Raw genomic sequence first — 17,480 nt, 5'->3', positions numbered from 1 at the left:
GCTGTAACTGCATTTAAATTATAATAATAATTTAACTTTTATTTAATCACCATTTTAAATTAGGTTAGTTAAAACTTTATTCAGAGAAATTCCTTGGAGGAACAAGGAACTGGAGAACATATTTAGTCACTAAGTCAGGAACAGGACATAGAAGTGCAGGCAGGCGACCAAATTGAACAAATGATCCAACAAAGACTGAACAGAAAACCAGGGCTTAAAACTGAATTAACGAGGAGATCAGGTGCAGGTGGGGAGATGAGTGGAGAAACTCAGGAGAGGGGAGTGAGGTGACAAAACAGGAGAACAGACAGGGAGCCGATTGGCTAGGGGAAACACAGCGAGCAGGGCAGGGCTGACGAGACTGATACAGGGCAGGTGTGGGGGAAACACAAAGCAGGGCAGGGGTAACAAGGCTAGATGCAACACAGGTGTGGAGGGAAAAACAGTCTGGGGAGCAGTGCAGAAACACAGAAGGGAAACAGAGCAAACTGATCACCAAAACCCAGAAAACACAAACCTCTTAATAACTAAGACAGAGTAAGCTATGTAAGTATAGACTGAAATAAAAAACAAAGACAACAAATAAAGGCAACTTACTATCAAGCCACATCTTTTAGAGAAACAACTTAAATCAGTCCTCTCCAACGCAGTCCAGTCTCAACATAACAGGGAGAAAGACTGAGGACTCTGGTGGAATGGAGGATAATAGCAACCAAGAACCATACTGACAGAAAACTTAACAGGCTCAATAACCATAAAGAAGAACTGGAATTAATAGACACACAGGAGTGAACACAGGAACCCAACAGAACAAAAACACAAAGAGTCCAAAAAACATGACTCCGTGACAACTTGAAATGAAATGAAATCATGACTTTTGTATGGGTATGTGTATTTAGCATATGCCATATTTATATCAAAGCATTTTAATTAAGATTTCTATACCACTTTGAGCACCTTATGTCAACAACACCTTTATTTGATTGAGTACCTGATTGACTGAGCAATAAGATAAATAAAACAGACAGACAGAAGATATCCTTTTTTTGAGTTTATCTGTATAAAAATTATGCTATGCACACTACAGCGGTCTTAATTACTTAATGTTTGACCTCTTTCCTTGGTTATTATGACAAAACTGAAATTTGTCAAAGCAAGATATTAATTTGTTAATGTCAAAACAATATAAAGATTTAAAACAAAAGCAAAGATTCTTAATGAATTTGTATTAATTTAGTCTATAATCATGCCACATCATAATATCCCTTATAAGGCCTTTTGGCTGTACTAAAATAATAAAAAAAATGAATATCTAAGAAAATCTATTAAAGTATAACTGTTCTCTGCAAATGTTCTTTCTGCTTGCACTCAGTCCAAAGTAAATACCATGGTTAATTTCCGTGTGATATCACTATCTGTCTTGACTTAGATATACGAGTTTAATATCACAAACTCTACAATAATTTAAAAATTTTACAGTATCTATAGATGTAGCTGTATGCTACAGAACTGTTTTATGGCTGACTTTTTGAACTGCCAACATTAATATAAGTGTCATCTCAAGTAGGTTTTCCAGTTTCAGGGTTCTGGCATTGTGCATGGAGTCTCACTATGACTTACTGGCACACATAAATGGAATGGAGTAATCATTAACTATGGTAGTTACCTCTGTGCATTACTGCTATGGCAAAATAAAAAATATAATAAGTTAAAATATTCAGGCTGTGTAAGGTCCGTTATTACTAGGCTGAAATGGTAAAGGCTACAGAAGAGTCTCAGCATTTAACATGAATTAGTGGTAAGAACATTCTACTCTCAGCTCTGCTCAGTGAAAAAAACAAAATCTAGCAGGGGAGTTAGGTATGGCACTATATGTGTGACTATGTTTAAGCAATTTAAAGCAAATACCTCACTTTTGCTATTCTGACACACTTAATTTCTAGATTATTTGTTGAAGTAAATTTGACACATTTACTGTGAAATGTAGGACAGAGATGCTGTAAAGAGGGACTTCCAGTTTGTTTAATTAATTTTTGTCAGGCCACGTGGAAGTCAATTAGAAACATGGGATTTTAAAGCAGAATTATTATTATTCTGTGCTTGAAGAGAAGAAACTGAACTCTGAATTAAATATGCAAGAGGAATTCTTATATTGATTGAATCAATCATTCAAAAATATTTTTCCTGCATGCATTTAGTCTAGTTTCATTTAATTCTAGTTTCATTTATATATTTTTTGAAATAAAAAACGCTTCTACACACTTTTAATGATCATTGTAGATTAAACATTCATTATATCAAAATGTTAGGTGTTTATATATTGCTTTTGTGAGTGAGTCACTGTGCTGTCGAATTTTGCAGGTTCAAGAGCAGACACAATGGGTGTTGGACTAATCTTATCAACTTTGCTGATGCTTACAGGTAAGTTACTGATTGCTGTGATAAAAAGTGAAGGTTTTCTTTGAGTCCTGAAAAAATAATGTGTGTGTAAGAACAGATTCTATTCTTTACCAATAGTGGCCAATCAACTTGCTACTACACCAGCTGCGGTAGAGGCAACCACAACTGTTGCACCAACAACAACAATCACTGGAGTCACAACAACTGGGGGTTCAACTACAACTGAGGGATCAACCACAACAGCTGGTGGTTCTACAACAACTGGAAGTTCAACTACACCTGAGGCATCGACAACTACAACTGCAGGGTATACCACAACTGGAAGTTCAACTACAACTGAGAAATCAACAACTACAACTTCAGGGTCTACCACAACTGAAAGTTCAATTACAACTGAGGGGTCGACAACAACAGCTGGTGGGTCTACCATGACTGAAAGTTCAACAACAACTACAACTGAGGGATCAACAACAACAGCTGGTGGGTCTACCACAACTGGAAGTTCAACTACAACTGAGGGATCAACAACAACAGCTGGTGGGTCTACCACAACTGGAAGTTTAACTACAACTGAGGCATCCACAACAACAGCTGGTGGGTCTACCATGACTGGCAGTTCAACTACAACTGAGGCATCCACAACAACAGCTGCTGGGTCTACCACAACTGGAAGTTCAACTACAACTGAGGGATCAACAACAACAGCTGGTGGGTCTACCACAACTGGAAGTTCAACTACAACTGAGGGATCAACAACAACAGCTGGTGGGTCAACCACAATTGGAAGTTCAACTACACCTGAGGCATCGACAACTACAACTGCAGGGTCTACCACAACTGGAAGTTCAACTACAACTGAGAAATCAACAACTACAACTTCAGGGTCTACCACAACTGAAAGTTCAATTACAACTGAGGGGTCGACAACAACAGCTGGTGGGTCTACCATGACTGAAAGTTCAACAACAACTACAACTGAGGGATCAACAACAACAGCTGGTGGGTCTACCACAACTGGAAGTTCAACTACAACTGAGGGATCAACAACTACAACTGCAGGGTCTACCACAACTGGAAGTTCAACTACAACTGAGGGATCCAGCACAGCAGCTGGTGGGTCTACCACAACTGGAAGTTCAACAACAACTGAGGGATCAGCAACTACAACTGCAGGGTCTACCACAACTGGAAGTTCAACTACAACTGAGGGATCAACAACAACAGCTGGTGGGTCTACCACAACTGGAAGTTTAACTACAACTAAGGCATCCACAACAACAGCTGCTGGGTCTACCACAACTGGAAGTTCAACTACAACTGAGGGATCAACAACAACAGCTGCTGGGTCTACCACAATTGGAAGTTTAACTACAACTGAGGCATCCACAACAACAGCTGGTGGGTCTACCATGACTGGCAGTTCAACTACAACTGAGGCATCCACAACAACAGCTGCTGGGTCTACCACAACTGGAAGTTCAACTACAACTGAGGGATCAACAACAACAGCTGGTGGGTCTACCACAACTGGAAGTTCAACTACAACTGAGGGATCAACAACAACAGCTGGTGGGTCAACCACAATTGGAAGTTCAACTACAACTGAGGGATCAACAACTACAACTGCAGGGTCTACCACAACTGGAAGTTCAACTACAACTGAGGGATCCACCACAGCAGCTGGTGGGTCTACCACAACTGGAAGTTCAACAACAACTGAGGGATCAGCAACTACAACTGCAGGGTCTACCACAACTGGAAGTTCAACTACAACTGAGGGATCAACAACAACAGCTGGTGGGTCTACCACAACTGGAAGTTCAACTACAACTGAGGCATCCACAACAACAGCTGGTGGGTCTACCACAACTGGAAGTTCAACTACAACTGAGGGATCAACAACAACAGCTGGTGGGTCTACCACAACTGGAAGTTCAACTACAACTGAGGGATCAACAACAACAGCTGGTGGGTCTACCACAACTGGAAGTTCAACTACAACTGAGGGATCCAGCACAGCAGCTGGTGGGTCTACCACAACTGGAAGGTCAACAACAACTGAGGGATCAGCAACTACAACTGCAGGGTCTACCACAACTGGAAGTTCAACTACAACTGAGGGATCAACGGCTACAACTGCAGGGTCTACCACAACTGGAAGTTCAACTACAACTGAGAGATCAACAACTACAACTGAGGTATCAACAACTACAACTGCAGGTTCTGTCACACCTGGAAGTTCAACGACAACTGAGGGATCAACAACTACAACTGCAAGATCTACTACAACTGGAAGTTCAACTACAAGTACAACTGGGGGATCGACAACCACAGATAGTGGGTCTACCATGACTGGGGGTTCAACTACAACTGAGGGATCAACAACTACAACTGCAGGGTCTACCACAACTGGAAGTTCAACTACAACTGAGAGATCAACAACTACAACTGCAGGGTCTGTCACACCTGGAAGTTCAACGTCAACTGAGGGATCAACAACTACAACTGCAGGATCTACTACAATTGGAAGTTCAACTACAACTACAACTGGGGGATCGACAACCACAGTTAGTGGGTCTACCATGACTGGAAGTTCAACTACAACTGAGGGATCAACAACAGCTGGTGGGTCTACCACACCTGGAAGTTCAACTACAACTGAGAGATCAACAACTACAACTGCAGGGTCTACCACAACTGGAAGTTCAACAACAACTGAGGGTACCACAACAACAGCTGGTAGGTCTACCACAACTGGAAGTTCAACTACAACTGAGGGATCCACCATAGCAGCTGGTGGGTCTACCACACCTGGAAGTTCAACAACTGAGGGATCAACAACTACAACTGCAGGATCTACTACAACCGGAAGTTCAACTACAACTACAACTGGGGGGTCGACAACTACAGATAGTGGGTCTACCATGACTGGAAGTTCAACTACAACTGAGGAATCAACAACAACAACTGCAGGGTCTACCACAACTGGAAGTTCAACTATAACTGAGAGATCAACAACTACAACTGCAGGGTCTACCACAACTGGAAGTTCAACTACAACTGAGGAATCCACAACAACAGCTGCTGGGTCTACCACAACTGGAAGTTCAACTACAACTGAGGGATCAATAACTACAACTGCAGGGTCTACCACAACTGGAAGTTCAACTACAACTGAGAGATCAACAACTACAACTGCAGGGTCTACCACAACTGGAAGTTCAACTACAACTACAACTAGGGGATCGACAACTACAGATAGTGGGTCTACCATGACTGGAAGTTCAACTACAACTGAGGGATCAACAACAACAGCTGGTGGGTCTACCACAACTGGAAGTTCAACTACAACTGAGGGGTCAACAACTACAACTGCAAGGTCTAACACAACTGGAAGCACAACTACAACTGAAGGATCAACAACAACAGCTGGTGGGTCTACCACAACGGGAAGTTCAAGTACAACTGAGGGATCATCAACAACAGCTGGTGAGTCTACCACTACCATAACATAGACCTTGGATTTGCATCCACATCCCTTCCTAGTAACACTCAGATTGCAAATGTTTTAAGTCAACATTGACACCACATCTATTTCTGTGCATGGCGCATGTAAACAATAGTGAGAGGTACTTAATCAAAAATATAAGATGTTACAGAACTTTTTGTTTAAACAATGTTTCTTTTCCTTTTCTCAACAGTTACAGAAGTTTCAAGTGGAGTAAGTTACAAGACCAGTCTCATCATTGCATCTTTCCTGGTACTGCTGTCATGGCTACTGTAAAGTCAGCAAGAATGTCTGTACTGACGTCCATGTGAAATCCCATTATAAAAACACTGGTTTTGGCCTTGACCTCATTTCCCCTAACGTAACCCTTACTATTAATACTATGGGCTATGTACTTGTATGTGTATGTTTATATGTGTATATCTTCAATTAGCATATATTGTGTTTTCTCTGTTATGTTTGTGGTTGTTTTTTTTACCATGGATTTGCTATTGTGGGCAGTTCAGGGTATGGGGTGTTTTGTTTCTTTGTACATTTACATTGAGTCATATTCTATTTCAGGCTCTTTTTGTGTGTACTGGATATCTCTCTGTTGCTTGTGTTATCTTTGTCTACCGACGTGGGTAATTCATGGGAAGTTAAGGTATTACAGTTCAAGGGAAGTAATAGATCATATATGTTGGACAGATAGATTTGATTCCCAGTTGCACAGAGTTTTTGATATATTGATTTTGAATAACTATACTGTAAATTGTAGTTCAATACTAATGTTTATTCACACTGTGAATATGCTGTGAATGAGCTGATCTGCTGCTGAACATTGTTAACTGTTTGATGTACTCAACACAGCTACTTCTTATACTGTCTAAGGCTAGGTATAACCGTAATATCCTGTGACCCCAGAAATAACTTATAAACTTATTTATTTATATAATTTATTTATATCATGTATTTATAGTTATTTTATTTATTTCTCTTGTCTTTTTCATTCCTGTTCCCTGAGCGGAGTTCCCAATAGGCTTGTGATCTACAATCTTGTTCCCATTACATCTAATGTTCCATTAGATTTCCGAGGATCTCAATTGTTATATGGTTTGGAAAGAAGTTCCAGATATTAAATTCAAAGTTGGGATGACCTCCCTCTCAACATGAAATGTATGAAGTCTGAATGATGTCCTGTATGATTATCCAATCACTTATTCATATACACATGTATAATAATATAAATATATATTTGCTTTTTGTTGAGTTGCTCAGGATTAGTCTTCTTTAACAGCAAGATAGATTATTTTGTGATTTATATGACCAAATATTATTCAAAATGCTGTAATGTGAACCTTTCTGTTGTCTCCAAATGCATGTAAATAAACACATGCTACTCATAGAGGGCTGCACACTGCAATTTAACCTAATGCATAGACTAGTATCAAAGGTCGTGGTATACATAATATATATGTCAAAACAATGTCAATTTTCTTATTTATACAAAGTGCATTTATGTAACCATGCATAGCTGTACTCTGGGAGCTCCCTGGTAGTTTGTATAATTTCTGTAAGAATCTTTATTATGATCAGAATACAAAATCTTTAAAGAACTGAATTTGTCTTGTGTGATGTTTTGTTGTCTTTGGTGGAGAAGGTTGATCAGGGAGTGTTTGAGGTCAGAGAGGTGTACTACAAAGCAAGTTCAACATACCCAGGCTTTCTTTGTGTGAGCTGGCTCGACAAACCCTAAACTCCCGAGCAGAGATAAGTGGTATCACAATGGTGGTTATGAACTTTCTTTGCTAACTCAGGTGTTCTGCTTCAGGCTCGGTGCACGTTCCCATAAAAAGGGGCATTTGGCGCATCATTTCACTCCTTTTCTGCACAAAATGGACTGATTGCGTGCCGTCTGTTTCAGTCAGGAGGAACAGATCATTATAACGGAGAGCTATGAAGAATATAAATACATTATCACAGCTAAAAGCAACGCTGTTGTTGCAAATAAGGTGAGAGGGGAATGCTGGCAGAAAATTGCTGATAGTGTAAATTCGTTAATTAAAAAGCTAATTCGTAATTAGTTAATATATTTTTCTTACTACTCAATGCACTCACCCTGCGTCACACATTCAGAGCTCTTAAACTTTAAACATGATGCTGCAGATTTAAACATTATACTCAAGAAGTGCATTTAAGTCTGACCCTGTCCCACAATGAAGGATACGTGGAAATCACTTTAGGTTTTGGCCAAATCAAAGTGAAATTAATATTATAGATTGAAAATTATCTGTGAGAAATACCAATAGACTGATCAATTTTATTCATTTATTTATTTATTTATTTTTGACCAAAGTATTTCTTCATTAGTTTTTTGTTTATAATATAATAATTATAAGTTTTTTTAAAATTTGAAATACAGTTTGATGTATTGTAACAAGATCCCATCCCGCATGTAACCCTAACCTCTTGCACCATTACAAATTTACAATATGACATATCAAATGAATGGTAATTATCATAAAAGACTAATCAATTTTCTAATCGGTGTTCTAATAGCTGCAGTAGCTGCAGTTTTAAACAGACTTGGCAGCAAATCAGGTAGTTAGTGAAAGGGCGGCACTTTTTATTGCCAATTTAAGCCGAAACTTGGAACATACCCTGCTCCGGACCAGCTTAAGTTTGCAGTATGAGTTATCATGGTGATGTAGCCAAGTTAAAAGAGAGCCACCTTCGTGACATTGAAAACCCTGGCTTTAGGCTCAACATACCTCGCTAACCCACTAATCTCGCTTAACAGAACACCCCTCAGGAGTTTTATGAGGACAACGGGGATTTTTACAGACAATCAAACCCTGCTGTGTGATTTGTTATGTTTAAATTACACAATAGTGTCTTACTATCAGCTTTTTTCAGCCTTTGTTGTTGGTGTCAGTGAATCAAATTTGTTCAGGAAGAGAAGACATATTTTACTTTGGCTATGAGACTCCTATTTATCCACATACCATCAAAACAGTCTGAGGGATAGCATACATTGTTCTTAAATCACCTCAAATGTAGTGTAAGCATCAGCATCAGCACAAGATTCAAACATTGCCAGTGTATTTTACATTAATGCCCACACAAAAAAGTTCTAAAAGACTGTTATGTTGCGAAAGACTTCAAAATAATGTTTACCATAAATCTTACTAGAAACTTTCAGTTCACAATTTTAAGCTAGCTTAAAAGCTAAGTCCTACGTAGCAAGAAACACATTTTTTGTCTTTATGGTTGTCAATAATAGAAGGCAAAACTGCTACACCTTTTGTGAAAGAACAATTTGGGCCTGAATTATGTGACAGGCTGCATCTTTAGTCCTTCCAAGCTTAACAGCTGCTACTCTTGTCTAAGGAACAGCAAACTCAAACTAAATTGCAACTGGCACATACCTCATCAAATATTCAGCCCAAAACATATTCTAAAAAAAACAATTAGCTAAAACTGCAGCTGGGATGAAAACAAGTAACCAACATCATCAAGAAAGCCACATCTATTTTTATCTAATGATATATCAGGTATGTTTATTTAACTGACCTCACCCCTATGACATCGTACGTGACGCTTCTTTAGACAGGTGAGTCTCTATAGTCTCCAAATATAGAGCTGCTATCTAATTATGAGCCCCACCTTGTCAGAGGTAAATGCCACCAGATGTGGCACATTACCCAACAGGTAGGAGTTTAGCCACCTTGGGTCATGGATGGTATTATCCCCAGTTTGCGTCTCTCATGGATTATTATTACATTCAGAAGACTGTTTAACAAAATGTACAGCTGTTATGAAGGTATTGGTGGTGGAGGTGGTAAGCCACCCAGATCCTGATTTGTCTCATAATCAATTTAGTTAGGAGATGAGGCCTAAATGATACACTTAATATAATGGCATTTGAGGGTAATGTTATATTAAACCAAACTGTATTCATTTTTTATGGTATTACCAGATACATGCCACTACTTTAACACTTTTTTCTTATTTCACACAGAACATAAAATATCAGTATCTCCATAAATCAATTCATATAATCCATTCAAAAACATAAATTTTCAAGCTACAACATTAATGCAGTGATTGATGCAATTTAAGGAAAATAATTGTGTGTTTTGGCTCTAGTGATATGTAATATTTCAGCTGGCAGCAGAAATGTTACAAAAACTGCCACTTGGTGTGACCATGTTTCCTACGTATGGGGCTATTGGGGTGAAATTTAAAAAAAATCAATTTTAATGTCAACAAAAATGATCATGGAAATAATCTTTTGTTGGATACTGATAAAAATGTCATTCCTGAATACAGGCAGGTTTGGAGTTAGAAAATACAAAGAGGAATCTAAGAAATGATTGAAAAAAAGTTTATTAATATTTATGTGACTTGTACATGCTTCTACACTGGTGCTTTAAGGAAATATACTATACATATTACTCTTGCTGAGTCATACAAATACTTAAGAATTTGGCTTGACAGCAGACTATCATTCAAGATTCATATTCAACATTTGACTCAAAAATTAAAAATCAAATTAGGCCTCTTGTATAGAATTAAAGGTTGTCTGTCTTCTTCCAACTGTTAAACTATTGTGCAGTCGACCTTTTTATTATGCTTACCCATAATGTTTTATCACAAAGTACAAATAATCATTGTTCTCTGATCACACGGCTGGATGGACTTCCTTACAGTCAAGAAGAAAAAAAACGTCTCATGTTATTCATCTATAAATACATGAAGCTTGAGCATTTGAAGCTTCCAAACTATCTCACATCTCTTCTCATTTAAGTCTAACCACAGCACACGATCCAGTAACTACTTAGCCTTAGATATCCCTCATGTTCACACTGATGTTGGCAGAACTGGTTTCAGGTACTATGCAGTTTTTAAATGGAATGAACTGCAAACTGCCCTCAAACTTGAGTCTTTCATTCTTCTTGGAGATTTTAAAGCTTTATTGTCTGATTTTTTTATGATTCTTTTAACTGTGTTGTTTCTGTTTTCTGATTGTATTATTGTCTTATGACTTATGAATGTTTCTTGTTCTCAGGTCTCTCTTGGAAAACAGATCTTAATCTCAATGAGACTGCCTGATTGAATAAAGAGTAAATAAAAAAAATGAAGGGGCATGAAAAGTCTGCGTACGCCAGCACTGGGGCAGAGACCAACCTTGCATTTAAGACGTCGAAGCTCTGTTCACACTGAAGTGTCTATAAAGAACCTATCCTCATGACACAGAAATTTGATTTTATAGATAACTTAATTTATATTAATAAATGACCTACACCAAACACTGGGATGAGATGAACAACAAACTCACAAGACTCACATGCCACCTCAGGGTAACACGCTGCCTCAGGGTCTCTGTCCAGGTCGTTGTCCAGGTGCACATTCTCTGTGGAGGATTGGAAGAGGGGAGGGAGGAGTGAAAGCAGAATGCAATTCATTTGATCCTGACACACTTTGATAATGCCAAAGAAAAACATGTATGAGACATAACTACTTTAGATAAGCAAATTGTCTTTTATGTAGAAATCAGTGTAGAACAATCAAATAATTAGTACTTTCAGGATCACTGTGGATGTCATCAGTATCAACCAGCTCAACCTACATAAGAGAATAGATAATACACACCCAGTTAGTTAACTTATGTCAAATAAGTGGAATGCCATAGACATAACTACTTTAGATAAGCAGATTTTCTTTTATGTAGAAATCTGTGTAGAACAATTAAATAATTAGTACCTTCATGATCACTGTGGATGTCATCAGTATCCACCAGCTCAACCTACGTAAGCAATAGATAATACACACCCAGTTAGTTAACTTATGTGGAATGCATCAATAACAGTGCTCACAATTGTCTAGGGAGTGAATCACTTTTTTCCATCATTGATTTGTAAAAACATTGACCCACCTGTAACGTCACCTCCCTTTAGTTTGCAGCAATATGTATATAAGACCTAAACAAATGTGGCAACAGAAGACCAGACAAGCACCAGGACAGTAAATAAGGAGCTGACATTATTTATTCATATTTATACATTATTCTAAAAAACATAATTGACTGTTGCTTGGGGTAAGTACATTTTTGTGTCTATGTTTTTTGTTAAATTGTAAATTATGCTTCACTATAATGTATATTTGATTGTATGTTATGTATTATTTTGGCAATTTCTTACTTCATAACATTACTTTCAGGTGTTATTTTTGCTCCTTATCCTATTTTGATTTCATCCATCCTAGAGCTATAATGAAGAAATATCAATGCAATATTGTATTGATTATTGGAGGAACCTCTTTTTGCTTGCCCCCCTCCACAGTGAGGGGTCAAGATCTGCTAGTCACACCCCTGTAGCTGGTAGCATTTTAACAGTTGAACTGATTGAGTGTTTAATGGGCGTCTCCTCATTCAGTGCACAGGTAAATAACTGTAACAAAGCTATGTCCTTGAGATAAATGTGTTAGTTTGTGTTTTAAAATACTTGACCAAACGGATGCATGTTTCAGCCAAAGAATAAAACAAACTTTAACCTTTCTTTAAATTGCAATGTAAAGTATTTACCACACTGAGATTACTTTAGAGTAGGTCTTAAAGGCTGCATTATACCTCAATGAACACCAAATGCATCAACCATTCTGTATACTTATTATAAAGTATACTATTTTTTTCTCCTTTTTTTGTCCTGCCCCGGTGTGCCACATCAGTGTAAAGGTTAACAAAATTGTGTAAAAGGAAATATAGTTTTGATAACATTCATCCCCAGTGTTTATATCCACAACATGAAGTCAAATATTAACTCTTAGAAAAAGAAAACCAGGTTTATTGAGAATAATTGTGTTTAAGGGACTGAAACAACAGAAAGTTCTGTAACTGTGTGTAAGTTCTAATATTAATTTAACTTTTATTTAATTGCCATTTTAAATTAGGTTAGTTAGAACTGTATTCAGAGAAATCCCTTGAACTTTGGCTGCATTAAAACGTTATGTGATTTCTTTGTGATTTAATTTTTAACATTTTGTCATTTTTACACATCTGTAGAACATCTTTCACATGTAACATTGTGGCACTTGTGGCAAGGATTTGCAGAGCAGGTTTCCCAAATGCAGAGACTTGGCAGGCACAAGGAACTGAAGAATATATTTAATCACTAAATCAGGAACAGGACACAGAAGTGCAGACAGGCAACGAAACCAAACAAATTAGCCAACAAAAACTGAACAGAAAACCAGGACTTAAAAGCTAACTGAACTAACGAGGAGATCAGGTGCAGGTGGGGAGATGAGTGGAGAAACTCAGGAGAGGGGAGTGAGGTGACAAAACAGAACAGACAGGGAGCCGATTGGCTGGGGGAAACACAACGAGCAGGGCAGGGCTGACGAGACTGATACAGGGCAGGTGTGGGGAAAACACAAAGCAGGGCAGGGGTAACAGGGCTAGATGCAACACGGGTGTGGAGGGAAAAACAGTCTGGGGAGGAGTGCAGAATCACAGAAGGGAAACAGAGCAAACTGAAAACCAAAACCCAGAAAACACAAACCTCTTAATAACTAAGACAGAGTAAGCTGTGTAAGTACAGACCAGAATAAAGACAAAGACAGTCTAACAAATAAAGGCAACTTACTATCATGCCAGATAATCTTTTAGAGAAACAACTTAACTTAACACAGTCCAGTCTTAACATAACAGGGAGAAAGACTGAGGTCTCTGGTGGTACGGAGGATAATAGCAACCAAGAACCATACTGACAGAAAACTCAACAAGCTCAATAACCATAAAGAAGAACTGGAATTAATAGACACACAGGAGTGGACACAGGAACCCAAAAGAACAAAAACACAAAGAGTCCAAAAAACATGACTCCATGACAACTTGAAATTAAATGAAATCATGACTTTTGTATGTGCATGTGTATTTAGCATATAACATATTTATTTCACAGCATTTTAGTTTAGATTTGTACACCACTTTGAGCACCTTATGTCAACAACACCTTTATTTGATTGAATACCTGATTGACTGAACAATAAGATAAATAAAACAGACAGACAGAGGGTGCCCTTTGTTTTGAGTTTGTCTGTATGAAAATTAGGGGTAATACCCCACAAATTATTTGCATTTATAAAACTATGAAGCAATAATTAACTAACATTATTATTATTATTAGCTGAGTAAAATAGAAGCTGTAAAATGCTATGCACACTACAGCGGACGTACTTGCTTAATGTTTGACCTCTTTCCTTCATTATTATGACAAAACTGTAATTTGTCAAAGCAAGACATTAATTTATTAATGTCAAAACAATATAAAGGTTTAAAATAAAAGCAAAGATTTACATGAATTTGTATTAATTTAATCTATAATCGCTACAAATCATAGTATCCCTTATAAGGTCTTTTGGCTGTACTAAAATAATAAAAAAAAAAGAATATCTAAGAAAATCCATTAAAATATAACTGTTCTCTGCAAATGTCCTTTCTGCTTGCACTCAGTCCAAAGTAAATACCATGGTTAATTTCTGTATTATATTACTAATATCTGTCTTGTCTTAAATATACGAGTTTAATATCACAAACTCTACAATAATTTAAAGATTTTACAGTATCTATAGATGTAGCTCTATGCTACAGAATTGTTTTATGGCTGACTTTTTGAACTGCCAACATTAATACAAGTGTCATCTCAAGTAGGTCTTCCAGTTTCAGGGCTCTGGTATTGTGCATGGTGTCTCACTATGGCTTTCTGGCACACATAAATGGAATGGAGTAATCATTAACTGTGGTAGTTACCTCTGTGCATTACTGCTATGGCAAAATAAAAAATATAAGTTAAAATATTCAGGCTGTGTAAGGTCCATTATTACTTAGGCTGAAATGGTAAAGGCTACAGAAGAGTTCCAGAATTTAACATGAATTAGTGGTAAGAACATCCTACTCTCAGCTCTGCTCAGTGATAAAAACAAAATCTAGCAGGGGAGTTAGGTATGGCACTATATGTGTGACTATGTTTAAGCAGTTTACAGCAAATACCTCACTTTTGCTATTCTGACACACTTAATTTCTAAATTATTTGTTGAAGTAAATTTGATACATTTACTGTGAAATATAGGACAGAGATGCTGTAAAGAAGGACTTCCAGTTTGTTTAATTAATCTTTGTCAGGCCACGTGGAAGTCAATAAGAAACATGGGATTTTAAAGCAGAATTATTATTCCATTCTGTGCTTGAAGAGCTGAAACTGAACTGAAAAAATGCTTCTACACACTTTCAATGATCACTGTAGATTAAACATTCATTACATCAAAATGTTAGGTGTTCATATGCTGCTTTTGAGAGTGAGTCACTCTGCTGTTGAATTTTGCAGGTTCAAGAGCAGATACAATGGGTGTTGGACTAATCTTATCAACTTTGCTGATGCTTACAGGTAAGTTACTGATTGCTGTGAAAAAAAGTGAAGGTTTTCTTTGAGTCCTGAAAAAATAATGTGTGTGTAAGAACAGATTCTATTCTTTACCAATAGTGGCCAATCAACTTGCTACTACACCAGCTGCGGTAGAGGCAACCACAACTGTTGCACCAACAACAACAATCACTGGAGTCACAACAACTGGGGGTTCAACTACAACTCAGGGATCAACCACAACAGCTGGTGGGTCTACCACTACCGGAGGTTCAACTACAACTGAGGGATCAACAACTACAACTGGTGGGTCTACCACAACTGGAAGTTCAACTACAACTGAGGCATCAACAACTACAACTGCAGGGTCTACCACTACCGGAGGTTCAACCACAACTGCTGCACCAACAACAACAATCACTGGAGTCACAACAACTGGGGGTTCAACTACAACTGAGGGATCAACCACAACAGCTAGTGGTTCTACCACAACTGGAAGTTCAACTACAACTGAGGCATCAACAACTACACCTGCAGGGTCTACCACAACTGGAAGTTCAACTACAACTGAGGGATCAACAACAATGGCTAGTGGATCTACCACAACTGGAAGTTTAACTACAACTGCGGGATCAACAACTACAACTGCAGAGTCTACCACAACTGAAAGTTCAACTACAACTGAGGGATCAATGACTACAACTTCAAGGTCTACCACAACTGAAAGTTCAACTACAACTGAGGGATCAACAACAACTGCAGGGTCAACCACTACCAGAGGTTCAACTACAACTGAGGGATCAACAACAACATCTGGTGGGTCAACCACAACTGGAAGTTCAACTACAACTGAGGGATCAACAACTACAGCTGGTGGGTCTACCACAACTGCAAGTTCAACTACAACTGAGGGATCAACAACAACTGCAGGGTCAACCACTACCAGAGGTTCAACTACAACTGAGGGATCAACAACAACATCTGGTGGGTCAACCACAACTGGAAGTTCAACTACAACTGAGGGATCAACAACTACAGCTGGTGGGTCTACCACAACTGCAAGTTCAACTACAACTGAGGCATCAACAACAACAACTGCAGGGTCTACCACAACTGAAAGTACAACTACAACTGAGGGATTGACAACAACAGCTGGTGGTTCTACCACAACTGAAGCGCCAACTACGACTGAGGGATCATCAACTACAACTGCTGCAGGGTCTACCACAACTGAAAGTTCAACTACAACTGAGGCATCAACAACAACAGCTGCTGGGTCTACCACAACTGGAAGTTCAACTACAACTGAAGGATTAACAACAACAGCTGCTGGGTCTACCACAACTGAAAGTTCAACTACAACTGAAGGATCAACAACAACAGCTGGTGGGTCTACCACAACTGGAAGGTCAACTACAACTGAGGCATCAACAACAACAGCTACTGGGTCTACCACAACTGGAAGTACAACTACAACTGAGGGATCAACAACAACAGCTGCTGGGTCTACCACAACTGGAAGTTCAACTACAACTGAGGGATCAACAACAACAGCTGGTGGGTCTACCACAACTGGAAGTTCAACTACAACTGAGGAATCAACAACAACAGCTGCTGGGTCTACCACAACTGGAAGTTCAACTACAACTGAGGGATCAACAACTACAACTGCAGGGTCTACCACTAACGGAGGTTCAACTACAACTGAGGGATCAACAGCTACAACTGCAGGGTCTACCACAACTGGAAGTTCAACAACAACTGAGGGGTCAACAACTACAACTGTAGGGTCTACCACAACTGGAAGTTCAACTACAACTGAAAGATCAACAACAACAGCTGGTGGGTCTACCACAAATGGAAGTTCAACTACAACTGAGGCATCAACAACAACAACTGGACGGTCAACTACAACTGAGGGATCAACAACTACAACTGAAGGATCAACAACAACAGCTGGTGGGTCCACCACAACTGGAAGTTCAACTACAACTGAGGGATCAACAACTACAGCTGGTGGGTCTACCACAACTGCAAGTTCAACTACAACCGAGGCATCAACAACAACAACTGCAGGGTCTACCACAACTGGAAGTTCAACTACAACTGAGGGATTGACAACAACAGCTGGTGGTTCTACCACAACTGAAGCGCCAACTACGACTGAGGGA

General features: G+C 38.6%; 1 long non-coding RNA gene across 1 annotated transcript; it reads left to right on the top strand.

Moving 5' to 3' along the window:
• Positions 1-11,832: 11,832 nt before the first annotated feature.
• Positions 11,833-15,844, top strand: LOC122974358. Its single transcript, XR_006400364.1, has 3 exons — positions 11,833-11,987; positions 15,274-15,333; positions 15,430-15,844. It is a non-coding gene; the product is annotated as an uncharacterized LOC122974358 (long non-coding RNA).
• Positions 15,845-17,480: the final 1,636 nt, after the last annotated feature.

The sequence above is a fragment of the Thunnus albacares genome, chromosome 22 (genome assembly GCF_914725855.1).
Source record: "Thunnus albacares chromosome 22, fThuAlb1.1, whole genome shotgun sequence".
In the NCBI taxonomy this organism is placed as follows: domain Eukaryota; kingdom Metazoa; phylum Chordata; class Actinopteri; order Scombriformes; family Scombridae; genus Thunnus; species Thunnus albacares.
This window is presented reverse-complemented; position numbering and strand designations above follow the sequence as displayed.